The sequence below is a fragment of the Mixophyes fleayi genome, chromosome 6, assembly GCF_038048845.1.
Source record: "Mixophyes fleayi isolate aMixFle1 chromosome 6, aMixFle1.hap1, whole genome shotgun sequence".
In the NCBI taxonomy this organism is placed as follows: domain Eukaryota; kingdom Metazoa; phylum Chordata; class Amphibia; order Anura; family Limnodynastidae; genus Mixophyes; species Mixophyes fleayi.
Window position 1 is genome coordinate 101433739 of NC_134407.1, and position 13345 is coordinate 101447083.

General features: G+C 42.4%; 1 protein-coding gene across 12 annotated transcripts in view; it reads left to right on the forward strand.

The window, feature by feature from the left end:
- Positions 1 to 13345, forward strand: part of ZMIZ1 (zinc finger MIZ-type containing 1) — a 292396-nt gene that overhangs the window by 206663 nt on the left and 72388 nt on the right. The window contains exon 5 of one of the 12 annotated variants that reach the window (XM_075217110.1): positions 524 to 613. The exons of the other annotated variants lie outside the window; for them this stretch is intronic. The gene's annotated coding sequence lies outside the window, so the exon portion shown is untranslated. The remainder of the gene's footprint in view (positions 1 to 523; positions 614 to 13345) is intronic. 12 annotated transcript variants of the gene reach the window in all.

Below are 13345 nucleotides of genomic sequence, written 5' to 3' on the forward strand. Positions count from 1 at the left end.
TTTCCTTTTTAATAAAAAAAAATTGGCTAAGTAAAATGATAACAAAAATACAAAATGTTTAATTCCTCAAAAGACCCATGTATTAAAATTGTACATGTCACAGATTGAGCATTGTAATTAAACAACTGATATCACAATTCTACACTATATACTAAAATGGTCTGTCAGATTGAAATTTTTATGTGTGCAAAGCAATCCCTTTTATTTTTAATTTGTGATCACATTGCTGTGCTTGCTTGTATACCAGCAAATTGATAGGATAAACATTGGATTTCAAATGATAAAATATGCAGGCTCAAAAAGTGGTGTTATGACATTAACCTAAGGCTGGGTACACACTACATGTTTTTTTCACCCGATTTTCGGACCAATCACACAATAAACGGCTGTTCGGCCCAATATCGCATTAGTGTGTACGTTCCAACGATTAACGTTCCAAAGCATATAATTTCATTTGATTTGATTTTATGAACGGGCTAAAAATCTCATTCACCGATGAAACAATGTTGTTCCAATTCTGCAGTATGTATGCACGACCAGATCTACATAGAGTTTCCAGAGTCCCAATCTTTTCAGCAGATGGATATGACAGATGAAGAGCACAGATATGAAGGTAAATCTTGCAAAACGTGTACACATCAATTGTCATGCTTTCGGTCGTTGGTAAGATCGTTAATGATATCGCATCCGGGAGAAATTTTCTGTAGTGTGTACCCAGCCTAAAGATAGAAGAAGTCACCTTGGAGTTTGCGACCTGTTTCACAGGGCTTTGTTCTAATGCTTTTTTTTATGATCACATATCTCCATGGTTACTTTTAATACGCATATATTAAGTATGTATAATCTTGTATTTTGTATTGTAATATTTTATATTTCATATATTATATTGCTGCCATTGAACAGTAGCTCTATTTAAATAATAGGAACTTTAAACCATGGTGAGTTATTCAGTGAATCTCATTATTATGGCCCTTGTCTTTTTGTATTATATACCAGAAGAAAACCTTTATTAACCATTACAACATATTGATACTAGGTAGTCAGCCATAGAACAATGGACTGAGTGTAAATGTTTTAGATCTTTGAATGCTCCAGCAAGTTTGAGGGGTTATCAGAGCAAAACTTTCTGTAAAGTACTTTGCATGAAGCAATTATTTCGAAAAAACAAAATCCTCTCCCAAGGCTTACTTGCCCACTTCATGACATCTTTGTGTTCTGGCTGACTTCAGGCTGCTACATTGATCCTATTTGTGGCCACCACTTGCGTGGTAGCCACTTTAAATTAAACGAAAGTGGGAGCAGCCATACTGATACCGTTAGTAATTTACAATTACAGCATTCTCAGTCAAATAACATTTGAAATGTTGTTTGCTCTTGAACCAGTTAACATCTGCTTGGTGCGGTGTAAGCTTTGAGTTTGTTTTGTGGTTACTTGTCTATGCTATAGATAGGTTCTTAATTTGTTTTATTTTGGTAGGAGATATAAAGAAGGCATACTCTTATTAGCACAGAATTTTATATCAGGTGAACAGCAGAGATATGGTAAGGGAGGTTTGTAAGCTGTATGTGCCACATAACCATATATCAATGTGACATTTGGGGAGTTGCAATCAAGGTGCCCTTGCTGCAGTAGAAGGGGAGATGATCATGCCAACAGCTAATTATAGGAACTCAGAAAAAAAACATTATCTTGGGAGGCACTAGCAGGAGATGGAATGTGTCAGATTGTAATTAATTCTGCTCCCTGGTCTCACGTTGTCTGCCTGTGAATACAGGGTGCTACCAGGGAGAATTTGTAATTAGCAGACAGATACTACTGGCAATAGAGGCTTCACATCTGGAACAATCATGTTCTTTTGACAAAGTCATTGAAATCCAGTGTATGCTTTTCCTGTTAGAATTGAAATTCTTGTTTTTTTTCTCTACTGTAAAACAGATCTAAAGTCGTGATTCCCTCTTCTCAGTTTTAATCTAAAATGAACTGTTAGGTATTCAGCAGCTTTGTATTGGGGGTAGAGGGGAACGTAGTGCTTCAGAAGTGGTATTCACACATCTGGCGTATGTGGAATGTCAGCAACATAGTGCAACGATGACCAACGTGATGAGCATATGCTTTCTGTTGGACCAAGGATTGTTCGTATCCCAATTCCCAAACATAGAATTTTGAGATGTACGCTTAGTTCCTCACAGTGATCTCTGTGCAAAATATGGTACACTCAAAGTATAGGGGATGCAAGTCCAACTGGTTAATGAGGAAAGCCATTGCCACGGTCACTTCTGCTGGTAACTATCTCTTTTATAAATTCACCACCACTTTTTTGAACCTTTTCAGTATTGATATTTTGTCACACAGGCTTAGGTGAAATCTGGATGTGACAAAGGGTTAATCACAATAATATTACCTGTTCCGTATAACAGTGATTAACACCCCCCTTTAATTATATCTCCTATGCAATGCTGCCACCACCAAGACTTGATGCCAAAGCGAACACTTTGAAGAAGTTCTTTGGATACTCCCTGAATTATCTCCCACTGCAATCAAAACTTAAATTAACCAGAGTTCTTAAACCAAACAGTCCACTCTCTTTCAGTCCTGTTGCGTCTGTAATAACCAAGCTACTGAGCATGTGAATATGAGAACACAAAGACAGAACTTTATCAAATGTTTAATACGTTTTATTTGATGAAAAGGTTCACACTACTTAAGGTATGGAACAAATCCTCAATAATACATTGATTCCCAGAAATTTAGCAATTTTCTCATATCATGTGTCCTCAGAGGAAAAGGTGTGGTGGAAATTCTGAATGATTTTCTTACCCTGAAGGGTCCCCAAACATGTTAGGAACATTTTAGAAACATAATTGTACATTCGGTGGATGGAGCAAACATTTACACACACATGCATACCAAACATAAGTATGTCATTAATTATTTGGGACAATACTTAACTATATATCTTTGCTGTAATACTGATCACTAAGCTAGGCATGTGTCATGGTTCTATTTACGACGACTGTAGATATATGCAGGTATGAATTATAAATAGTTTTTCATGTTTTACCTTTTCTATATGTACTGTATAACTAGCATCCTTTTGTTTACTTCAAATGAACTTTACATCTGATGCCCCTGTGGAATTGTGCCATAATCATCATCTCCCAGGCTGATTTAATCTTGTAGCCAGAGAATCTTAGGCTGGTTGTATACAGAACACCCAGCTACGTGGGACACATGCACTCTAAGTGACAATAAATGTTTTCAAATGTGCACATGCACGCTTTTGATGTAGGTTAGCCTAAATACCCCTGGGGTGCTGTTCACACGTTAAAAACATATTTATCTCCGTGAGTAATCAGTTTTTTATATTTCATATTTTATTATTTCCTTAGCTCCTGATTATGCTATAACCATGGCAGATTCACTGTGCAAAAGTTTTAGGCAGGTGTGGAAAAAATGATGTAAAGTAAGAATGCTTTCAAAAATACAACTATTAATAGTTGTTGTTTTTTTTTAAACAAGTTTTTATTAACTGCCAAGTGTATAAAATAACAGATATCAGAGCTGTTTGCCAATGATATAACATACACAATTAAACGATTGCTTCAATCAATGGAAGGAACGATACTCTGAGCCCATGTAAAAAAGAGAATAGAGTGATCTGTAAGTTTTTGTGTATTAAAGTATCAGAAAGAGAGTGAGGAGAAAGAAAGAGGGAAAGGAAAAGACGAGCGAAAGTTGTGAAACACGGGAACAGGAAAAGAAAATGGAAAGCAGAAGAAAAAAGTGAAGGAGACAAAGATGGAAGAAAGGGAAAGAAGAAGGTTGAAGGGTGGTGTGGCAGAAACCACCATAAGAACATTAGGGGGGGGGGATGTTAATAGTTTATTTTTATCAATTAACAAAATGCATAGTGGATGAACAGAAGAAAAATATAAATTATATCAATATTTGGTGTGACCACCCTTTGCCTTCAAAGCAGCATCAATTCTTCTAGGTACACTTTCACACAGTTTTTGAATGAACACTGCAGGGAGGTTGTTCCAAACATCTTGAAGAACTAACCACAGATCTTCTGTGGATGTAGGCTTGCTGAAATCCTTCTGTCTCTTCATGTAATCCCAGACAGATGCGATGATGTTGAGATCAGGGCTCTGTGGTGGCCATGTGATCACTTCCAGGACTCCTTGTTATTCTTTACTCTGAAGATAGTTCTTAATGACATCGGCTTTATGTTTGGGGTCATTCTCTTGCTGCAGAATAAAGTTGGAGCTAATCAGACGCCTCCCTGATGCTATTGAGGACATCATTAATCCTGACCAAATCCCCAACTCCATTTGCTGAAATGCAGCCCCAAAGTTGAAAGGAAGCTCCACCATGCTTCACTGTTGCCTGCAGACAGTCATTATTGTACCGCTCTCCAGCCGTTCGGCGAACAAACTGCCTTCTGTTGCAGTCAAAAATTTTACATTTTGACTCATCAGTCCAGAGTACCTGCTGCCATGTTTCTGCAGCCCAGTTCATATGTTTTTGTGCATAGTTGAGTTGCTTGGCCTTGTTTCCACGTCAAAGTAAAGGCTTTTTGGCTGCAATATTTCCATGAAGACCACTTCTAGCCCGACTTCTTCGAACAGTACAACAATTTTTTCCCAGTTCTGAGCTGATGGCACTGCTGGACATCTTCCGATTTCAAAGAGAAGTAAGCATGATGTGTCTTACATCTGATGCACTAAGTTTTCTTGGTCGACCACTGTGTCTACATTTTCTATTTCTTTGTGCTTCTTCAAAAGAACTTGAACAGCACATCTTGAAACCCCACTCTGCTTTGAAATATTTGCCTGGGAGAGACTACCCGGTTTCTTGTTGCTGTGCTCAGTCTTGCCATGGTGTATGACCTGTGACATGAAACGGTCTTCTACAACCTCACCTTTGCAACAGAGTTTGGCTGTTGGGGCACCACGGTGGCTTAGTGGTTAGCACTTCTGCCTTTGAGCACTGGGGGCATGAGTTAAATTCCCAGCCATGGCCTTATCTGTGAGGAGTCTGTATGTTCTCCCCGTGTTTGTGTGGGTTTCCTCCCACACTTCAAAAACATACTGGTAGGTTAATTGGCTGCTAACAAAATTTACCCTAGTCCAGTGGTTCCCAAACTTTTGCAGTTCGCGGCACCCTTAGAGTCTCCAAATTTTTTCAAGGCACCCCTCCAAAATAATTATTGAGCAATCCTGTTTTAGAAGTAGTTGGGTCAAAAAATTGTAATAAGTATTTAGGTCAGGACAGAAATACTTATTTAGTTGTATGCAAAAATGCCCCCTCTGAATCCAGACACTCTGCCCTCAGGCACTCTGCCCCCTCTGCATCCAGACACACTGCCCTCTCTCACACTTACCCCTCTGCCACACTGTCCCCCCTCCTCTGCTCTGTCACGCTGTCCCCCTCCTCTGCTCTGTCACGCTGTCTCCCCTTCTCTGCCCTCTATCACAATGTCCCTCTCCTCTGCCCTCTCACACGCTGTCCCCCTCCTCTGCCCTCTCACACGCTGTCCCCCTCCTCTGCCCTCTCTCACAATGTCCCCCTCCTCTGCCCTCTCTCACACTGTCCCCTCCTCTGCCCTCTCACACGCTGTCCCCCTCCTCTGCCCTCTCACACACTGTCCCCCTCCTCTGCCCTCTCACACGCTGTCCCCCTCCTCTGCCCTCTCACACGCTGTCCCCCTCCTCTGCCCTCTCACACGCTGTCCCCCTCCTCTGCCCTCTCACACGCTGTCCCCCTCCTCTGCCCTCTCACACGCTGTCCCCCTCCTCTGCCCTCTCACACGCTGTCCCCCTCCTCTGCTCTCTCACGCTGTGTCCCCCTCCACTGCCCCTCTCACGCTGTGTCCCCCTCCACTGCCCCTCTCACGCTGTGTCCCCCTCCACTGCCCCTCTCACGCTGTGTCCCCCTCCACTGCCCCTCTCACGCTGTGTCCCCCTCCACTGCCCCTCTCGCGCTGTGTCCCCCTCCACTGCCCCTCTCGCGCTGTGTCCCCCTCCACTGCCCCTCTCGCGCTGTGTCCCCCTCCACTGCCCCTCTCGCGCTGTGTCCCCCTCCACTGCCCCTCTCGCGCTGTGTCCCCCTCCACTGCCCCTCTCGCGCTGTGTCCCCCTCCACTGCCCCTCTCGCGCTGTGTCCCCCTCCACTGCCCCTCTCGCGCTGTGTCCCCCTCCACTGCCCCTCTCGCGCTGTGTCCCCCTCCACTGCCCCTCTCGCGCTGTGTCCCCCTCCACTGCCCCTCTCGCGCTGTGTCCCCCTCCACTGCCCCTCTCGCGCTGTGTCCCCCTCCACTGCCCCTCTCGCGCTGTGTCCCCCTCCACTCCCCCTCTCACGCTGTGTCCCCCTCCACTGCCCCTCTCACGCTGTGTCCCCCTCCACTGCCCCTCCACTGCCCCTCTCGCGCTGTGTCCCCCTCCACTGCCCCTCTCGCGCTGTGTCCCCCTCCACTGCCCCTCTCGCGCTGTGTCCCCCTCCACTGCCCCTCTCGCGCTGTGTCCCCCTCCACTGCCCCTCTCGCGCTGTGTCCCCCTCCACTGCCCCTCTCGCGCTGTGTCCCCCTCCACTGCCCCTCTCGCGCTGTGTCCCCCTCCACTGCCCCTCTCGCGCTGTGTCCCCCTCCACTGCCCCTCTCGCGCTGTGTCCCCCTCCACTGCCCCTCTCGCGCTGTGTCCCCCTCCACTGCCCCTCTCGCGCTGTGTCCCCCTCCACTGCCCCTCTCGCGCTGTGTCCCCCTCCACTGCCCCTCTCGCGCTGTGTCCCCCTCCACTGCCCCTCTCGCGCTGTGTCCCCCTCCACTGCCCCTCTCGCGCTGTGTCCCCCTCCACTGCCCCTCTCGCGCTGTGTCCCCCTCCACTGCCCCTCTCGCGCTGTGTCCCCCTCCACTGCCCCTCTCGCGCTGTGTCCCCCTCCACTGCCCCTCTCACGCTGTGTCCCCCTCCACTGCTCTCTGTCCCCCTCCACTGCTCTCTGTCCCCCTCCACTGCTCTCTGTCCCCCTCCACTGCCCCGCTGTCCCCCTCCACTGCCCCTCTCACGCTGTGTCCCCCTCCACTGCTCTCTGTCCCCCTCCACTACTCTCTGTCCCCCTCCACTGCCCCGCTGTCCCCCTCCTCTGCCCCGCTGTCCCCCTCCTCTGCCCCGCTGTCAACCTCCTCTGCCCCGCGCCAGCCATAAAAAAAACAAAAAAAACCACAGAAACGTACTAATCCGTCGGACGCCGAGACCCAGCAGCCTTCTCTCTCCCGAAGCTTGTTACTGACGTCGATATTCAGTGACAGCTGCGGGAGAGTGGAGGCTGCTGGGTCCCCGGCGCCCGACGGATTGGTAAGTTTCTGTGGTTTTTTTTGTTTTTTTATGGCTGGCCCGCAGCACCCCAGTGACAGCGCCGCAGCACCCCATGGAGCCGCGGCGCACAGTTTGGGAACCGCCGCCCTAGTCTGTCTGTCTCTGTGTGTGTCTGTGTGTGTGTGTTAGGGAATTTAGACTGTAAGCCCCAATGGGGCAGGGACTGATGTGAGTGAGTTCTCTGTACAGCGCTGTGGAATTAGTGGCGCTATATAAATAAATGGTGATGATGATCCTCATCCAGTTTTAAGCCTCCTACACAACTGTTTCTGTTTCAGTTATTGACTGTGTTTCAACCTACATATGAAAATTCATCAGCATTATCACCTGTTTTGTATGATTGGTTAATCATAAACCTGACTATAATCCTACAAAATCTCTGACTTTGTGCACGTATACCTAGAAAAATTGATGCTGTTTTGAAGGCAAAGGGTGGTCACACCAAATATTTATATTATTTTAGATTTATCTACTGTTCATTCACTTTGCATTTTGCTAATTGATGTAAATACATTATATACACTTCTATTTTTGAAAGCATTCTCACTTTGCAGCATTTTTTCCACACCTGCCTAAATTTTTTGCACAGTATTGTATATAAAGCTCAGATTTTGGGGCAAGAGTTCTTCCCTATAGATGACTTCCTGTTTTTAGTATACTAAAGGATAAAGTGAGCCTCTTTCTGAAATGGCATATAATAGAGAAGTATTATAGATATAGGGGCATATTCAGTTAGCTTGGCGGTCCGCGATTACGCGCCCCCTTCGCTTTACTCAAAGTAATACGGTACCACAATACTGCAGATTTTCCTTCGCAACCCTATGGGGAGTAAAGAAAAATCCGCCTTATTGCCGTAGCATATATTACGGTCGCCGGCCATTCCGGCAGGTAATCGGGGACCGCCAAGCTAACTGAATATGCCCTATACAGTCAAACTTTTAAAATTCTGTCATTTGAAGGAGAGTTCTTACAGATTCATTTGTGAATGTTCTTATCAGCTATTTTATTGAAATCAACTTGTATTTTAGGTTTAGTGATCCCTTTAAAATATTAGGCATAGGGTTGTCAAGCTTAGTGAGATAGATGTGTGTGTATGTGTGTGTGCATATATATATATATATATGCGTAATCGATTTGGTCAATATTAGTGTGTTGGTTACGGCCATCCTGTGATAAGACCGTTTCCATTGTGGTTCATGTGCATAATCTTATTGCCTGCATGGGGTCGTCAATCTAGTCGCGTAGCACACAGCGTGAAAGGGATGTAGTAATTGCCTAAAGATAATTTGGGTTGTTATGCTCCATACATGTGTCAAAATAAACAACACATACCAAAATAATATCTGGCAGGGGAAGCAGTTATGGCTTTTCTTCAATATTAATAATAATTTTCTAATCATTTATTGTTTCACATGAGAGTAACTTGTTTCTTATGTTATTTTTGTTTTACTTTTATCACCCTGCATTATTGCACTTTTAATTTGATTGTTAAAGACATGCAATATAGCTGCTGTTGACGGCACTTTATAGAAAAGGGATGTGAACTCATAGACTAGTCGTCTTGGTGTGAGAATTAATGGGGACAAATCATTTAAAAGAAATTTAGGGTGTAGGTAATTTATCTTATTTTCCATTTTTTCTATGAAATATGCATAAGCAACCACTTAGATGCCCATGACTGCTTAGTAATTGTAACACTTGTTTTGGATTAGGCATCAACATTGTATCTTGCTGGGTTTTAACAGACCCCCTGCCAAGTCCATTTTGTCATAAACCCCACATTTTAATTGGTAGAAATAGACTTGTTACTTTGCTTTCATCTCAGAGTACTACTTCATACACTTGAGAGTAAACCAATGAATTACAACATGATTACATGATAGTATCTAATTAGCACTGTAATTAATATGCAACTGCCAAAAAAAACCCAGGTATTGTAAATCAGGGGCTGCTTGGGATGCTCTAAGAGCTAAAGGAAGATCATCTGGCATAATTAACATGTATATTGGTGCAGCAAATAGTAGTTTTGTCGAATGTATCTCCTGCCTTCATTCACTCTCCCATTCTTACTACAGGAATTTCTTGTCTGTTGCTCTGCCCCATTAACATGCCTTTCTTCACTGGCTACTGTTTCTTCTCTCCCTAATATTCCTGGATTTTCCTATGGTTTTATACATTGTTTGTTTTTAGTCTCACTCCTCTCCAGATTGCTCACCCTCCTATCTTTTTTCTCTCCGACTAACATCCTTCTCTTCTGTCCCCTCACTATCACCCCACTCCTGTTTTCCCTGTCAATAGTGATTTGCAATCCCTGTATCCATATCAGAGGCCTTAGCTGTGGTCTGAAATGTGGGTCATCATTTCATGGAAATTGAGGTCTGACCTTATACATACACACAAAAACATACATACATACATACATACATACATACATACATACATACATACATATATACATACATGCATGTGTATTTGTGTGTATGTGTATAACACAGTTGAGGTTGAGATACAGATTTGCAAATGGAAAATTAAAATGGCATAAGAACATGCCTGTTTTGCATCTTAACACTCCTCTTATTATATCCCAATATGGTGCTCTACAACAAATACAGACGAATGTGTCACACACAAGGGACCAGCTGAGAGGGAACTCAAGGGAAACATGCATTGTGGTGGAATCTTCACATACTGCATATTCTGTAGTTTTATAAATGATCCCTCTGCAAGTCAATGGAATTGTAATTTGTTAGGAAAGGGTTAAATGGCGTGTATTAGGAATTGACTTGCTAAGATAATGAAAGAATTACATTTTTGTCCCAGTGGGGCTTGAAATTTGTGTGGTCAGGGCAGTAGTTAGAATGACTGCGCGTGATCTGCAAGCTTTTAGGTATGGATCATTTAGTTGAAGCGGTTACTGCTGTGGGAGGATTAGCATTTTTGCCTGCAAGCTATTTTTAATAAACTGATCAGTTAACTTTGCAGTGGGACTGTCAGTGTTTTTCATCTGTCTGCATCTGGGTAAAAGTTGGCATATTGGGTGGGAGGGCTAGATAGGATAAGAGCAGGATGTGTATTTGAGGCTGGTGCTGGGGGAAATTTCAGTCCTGCTCATTTGCATGAAAGCCAAGTGTTCAAGACAGCTACAATGCCATCAGTGTTACAGTGTATCTCAGTAATGGACAAGCATTTTAGCATCAGCTAACCTGAATTGCCCAATGTCAGTGTTTGGAGCACTTATAATCCTTTCTGTGGATTCTGGGTTAAAAAAAAAAATTACATTTCATTGGATGCGTAAAATGAAAGGTATTTCATCACACATTGCAAGACTTATTAGACGTTCTATATATTTTTTCACGCAGTAGAAAACCACCAAATGCTACTACTAGCTGCATCAAGTTTACATTTTCATTCAGCTGTATTTTATTTTTATGACAGATGGAACAATTATTTGAACTTAGAAAGGATAATAGAATAAATAGGTAAAACTACTTTTTTTTATTTATTGTTACTTCTTCATGTCTGCATAATTGGACCATGCAAAGTACTTTTTTATGTGTCCAATATGATGTTTAGATCCCTATTTTATCTGATTCGCAAAAGATAACTCACCCGCTAACAAAGTAATAAAGATCTGGGGCTCAAGGTTGCCATATTTTCCCCAAACCCAGTGTGTCTGTGTGTTGGTCACAGTGACTTTTCTGCTCATCTTTAAACACGACCACAGATGTGCATGGTGATGAACCAATTTCTGTGCTTCACTGATATTCCTCCCAAAGGAGAAGAGCAAGAGACTCACACAAGCTGTTGTCGTTTCTGTCTGTAATTTTGAAAGGTGCAATCCAAAATGAATTGTTTGTCTGCCAAAGGACATTGTAGAGCTGTGTATTGCAAGGTAATAATACGGATAATATCCTGACCTTGTGTTCTTTACTGTAGCCCACTACCTGCCAATATATATGCATACTGTAGTTTTAAGTGTGCTTTATTTTATTTTACTGTTGTTTTTATTAAGTATAACCTCTACTATTTTCAATTCATTGTTTTCTGCCCATTAAAAACATATTACTATATCTATGCCTGACAAGGTGTTTATCCCTAATGTGACATTAGTTGCTGTTGTGAGCACTAAATACAAGTAGGGAATTGTAAAACTCTGGTATCAAATTATAGTTAACGTCCTCGAAGCTTATTCGTTACACTTTCTCTGATCTTCATGTATATTTAGTTTGATACAATATACATTTGTCTCGTTACCTTGCTTTTTGCTTTCCGATTTATGTCTTAATCATCCTTCTCTAAGAATCCTCATCTCTTCCTTTTAATTTCCTATTTCCCCTGTCATTTCTGTCCCATACCTCCTTAGCCTTAATTTCTTCATCTACACTGTCTCTTCCTCATTTCTTCCTACACCTTCTCTTCTAGAATCTCCTCTTCCGACTTTCTCTTTTTCCTCCCTCTTTAAGTCTCTTCATCTCTGTGTTTAAGATCAGGGTTTTTTTTTTTTTGGTTTTTTTTTAAGAGTGGCTCAGTGTGTTTGACTGCTGCTCCTAAGCTCTCTGTTTGCAAGCCCTGGAGGTGTGAAAGATGGCAGGGAATGGGGAGATAGTTAATCAATAACCACAAGGTCAGACAGACAGTGTCAGCTTTAGTGCTCCCTGTTAGGAAGCAGCAGCAGAGGATTTGTAGGGACTTGTAAAGGCTTAAAGGAACACAGAGCAGGCTGTCTGGGCAGCGCAGATTGATTTTTGCTTTGGTAGGTAATGGAGACATCTACTGGTGAAAACCATAAATTACCATGAATAAACTTGTGGAAGTAACATTGCTTTGTGTCATTCAATCTTTTTTGTACATAATCAGAAAGCTGCTATGACTTACATTAGCTAGATATTTTGGATGCTTCTCAATTCCCACAGGTAGAAACACAAGGATTATTCTGTAAATGTTTAATATATACAGCATGGAAATTATTATTTTTTTTTTTTTTTACAAACTAGGTTGGATCTGGCAAATTAATATGCAAAGGAAACAAATCTTTGCCAGCACATGTTTAGCCTCATTTTAGGGAGCCTTATTGGCTGTTAATACTTTACCCTAAGAGCTAACACTTATTTTGAATGTGACTAAGTCACAGTGCATCTTGTATGCACAATCGCAGCATAGAATTTAGATAGAAGGAATGTATCAATGCAATGGTTACAAAGGCTATCCATCTTCACTCAGTACTCTTTGTATGTGCACATGTGTACATACAGAAGGATTAGAGGTGATGGCTGCACCTTTTCAGTCAATGCAAAGTCTTATGTTGTGTCTTTCTCCAGAGCCCCTGGAGAGTAATATGATATACGCAGGCTGTAACACAGGGGTAGTGTGTATGTAATAACCTTCTCACCAGAGTTGAAACTAGTGGTCAACAGGACTCTATCATCAGAGGCTAATCCTTCTGTTGTGTGATTTACTGTGGGCTGCATCCCTCCTGCTGCGGTAAATAGAAGCACTAAATTAATGTGCCTGTAGTACTGAGAGCAAAGGGGATGAATTCTGTTTAAATGATTGTCTACATAAAAAGTCTGGTGGACTTTTTCGAGGACTACTAAAGAGTAATTCTAAAAATAGTTGTATTTTGCTTACTCTTTGAAAAAAGTTTGCAGCCTATCCATTGCCTCATTTTAGAACAGCAGCTTCCATTAATTTATATATAGACTAGGAAATTAGGGGAGTTGGAGTGATTGAAACCAATGTTGATTAGTACAAAGATAAGGCAATCGGTGTTCCCTACATGCAGTGAAATGTTAGTGTGGTGGTATAGGCCATGTAAAGTAATTGCTACTTTTTTACGTGATAACAGTTATACATAATTGGGGGAAAAGTAATATGTACCTTATGAAACAACTCCACTAGATACTTTTTTTTTTTTCTCAAAAGGTTTTTATTAAGTTTTTAGTAAAAGAATATGTAACAAACATAGCAGTTA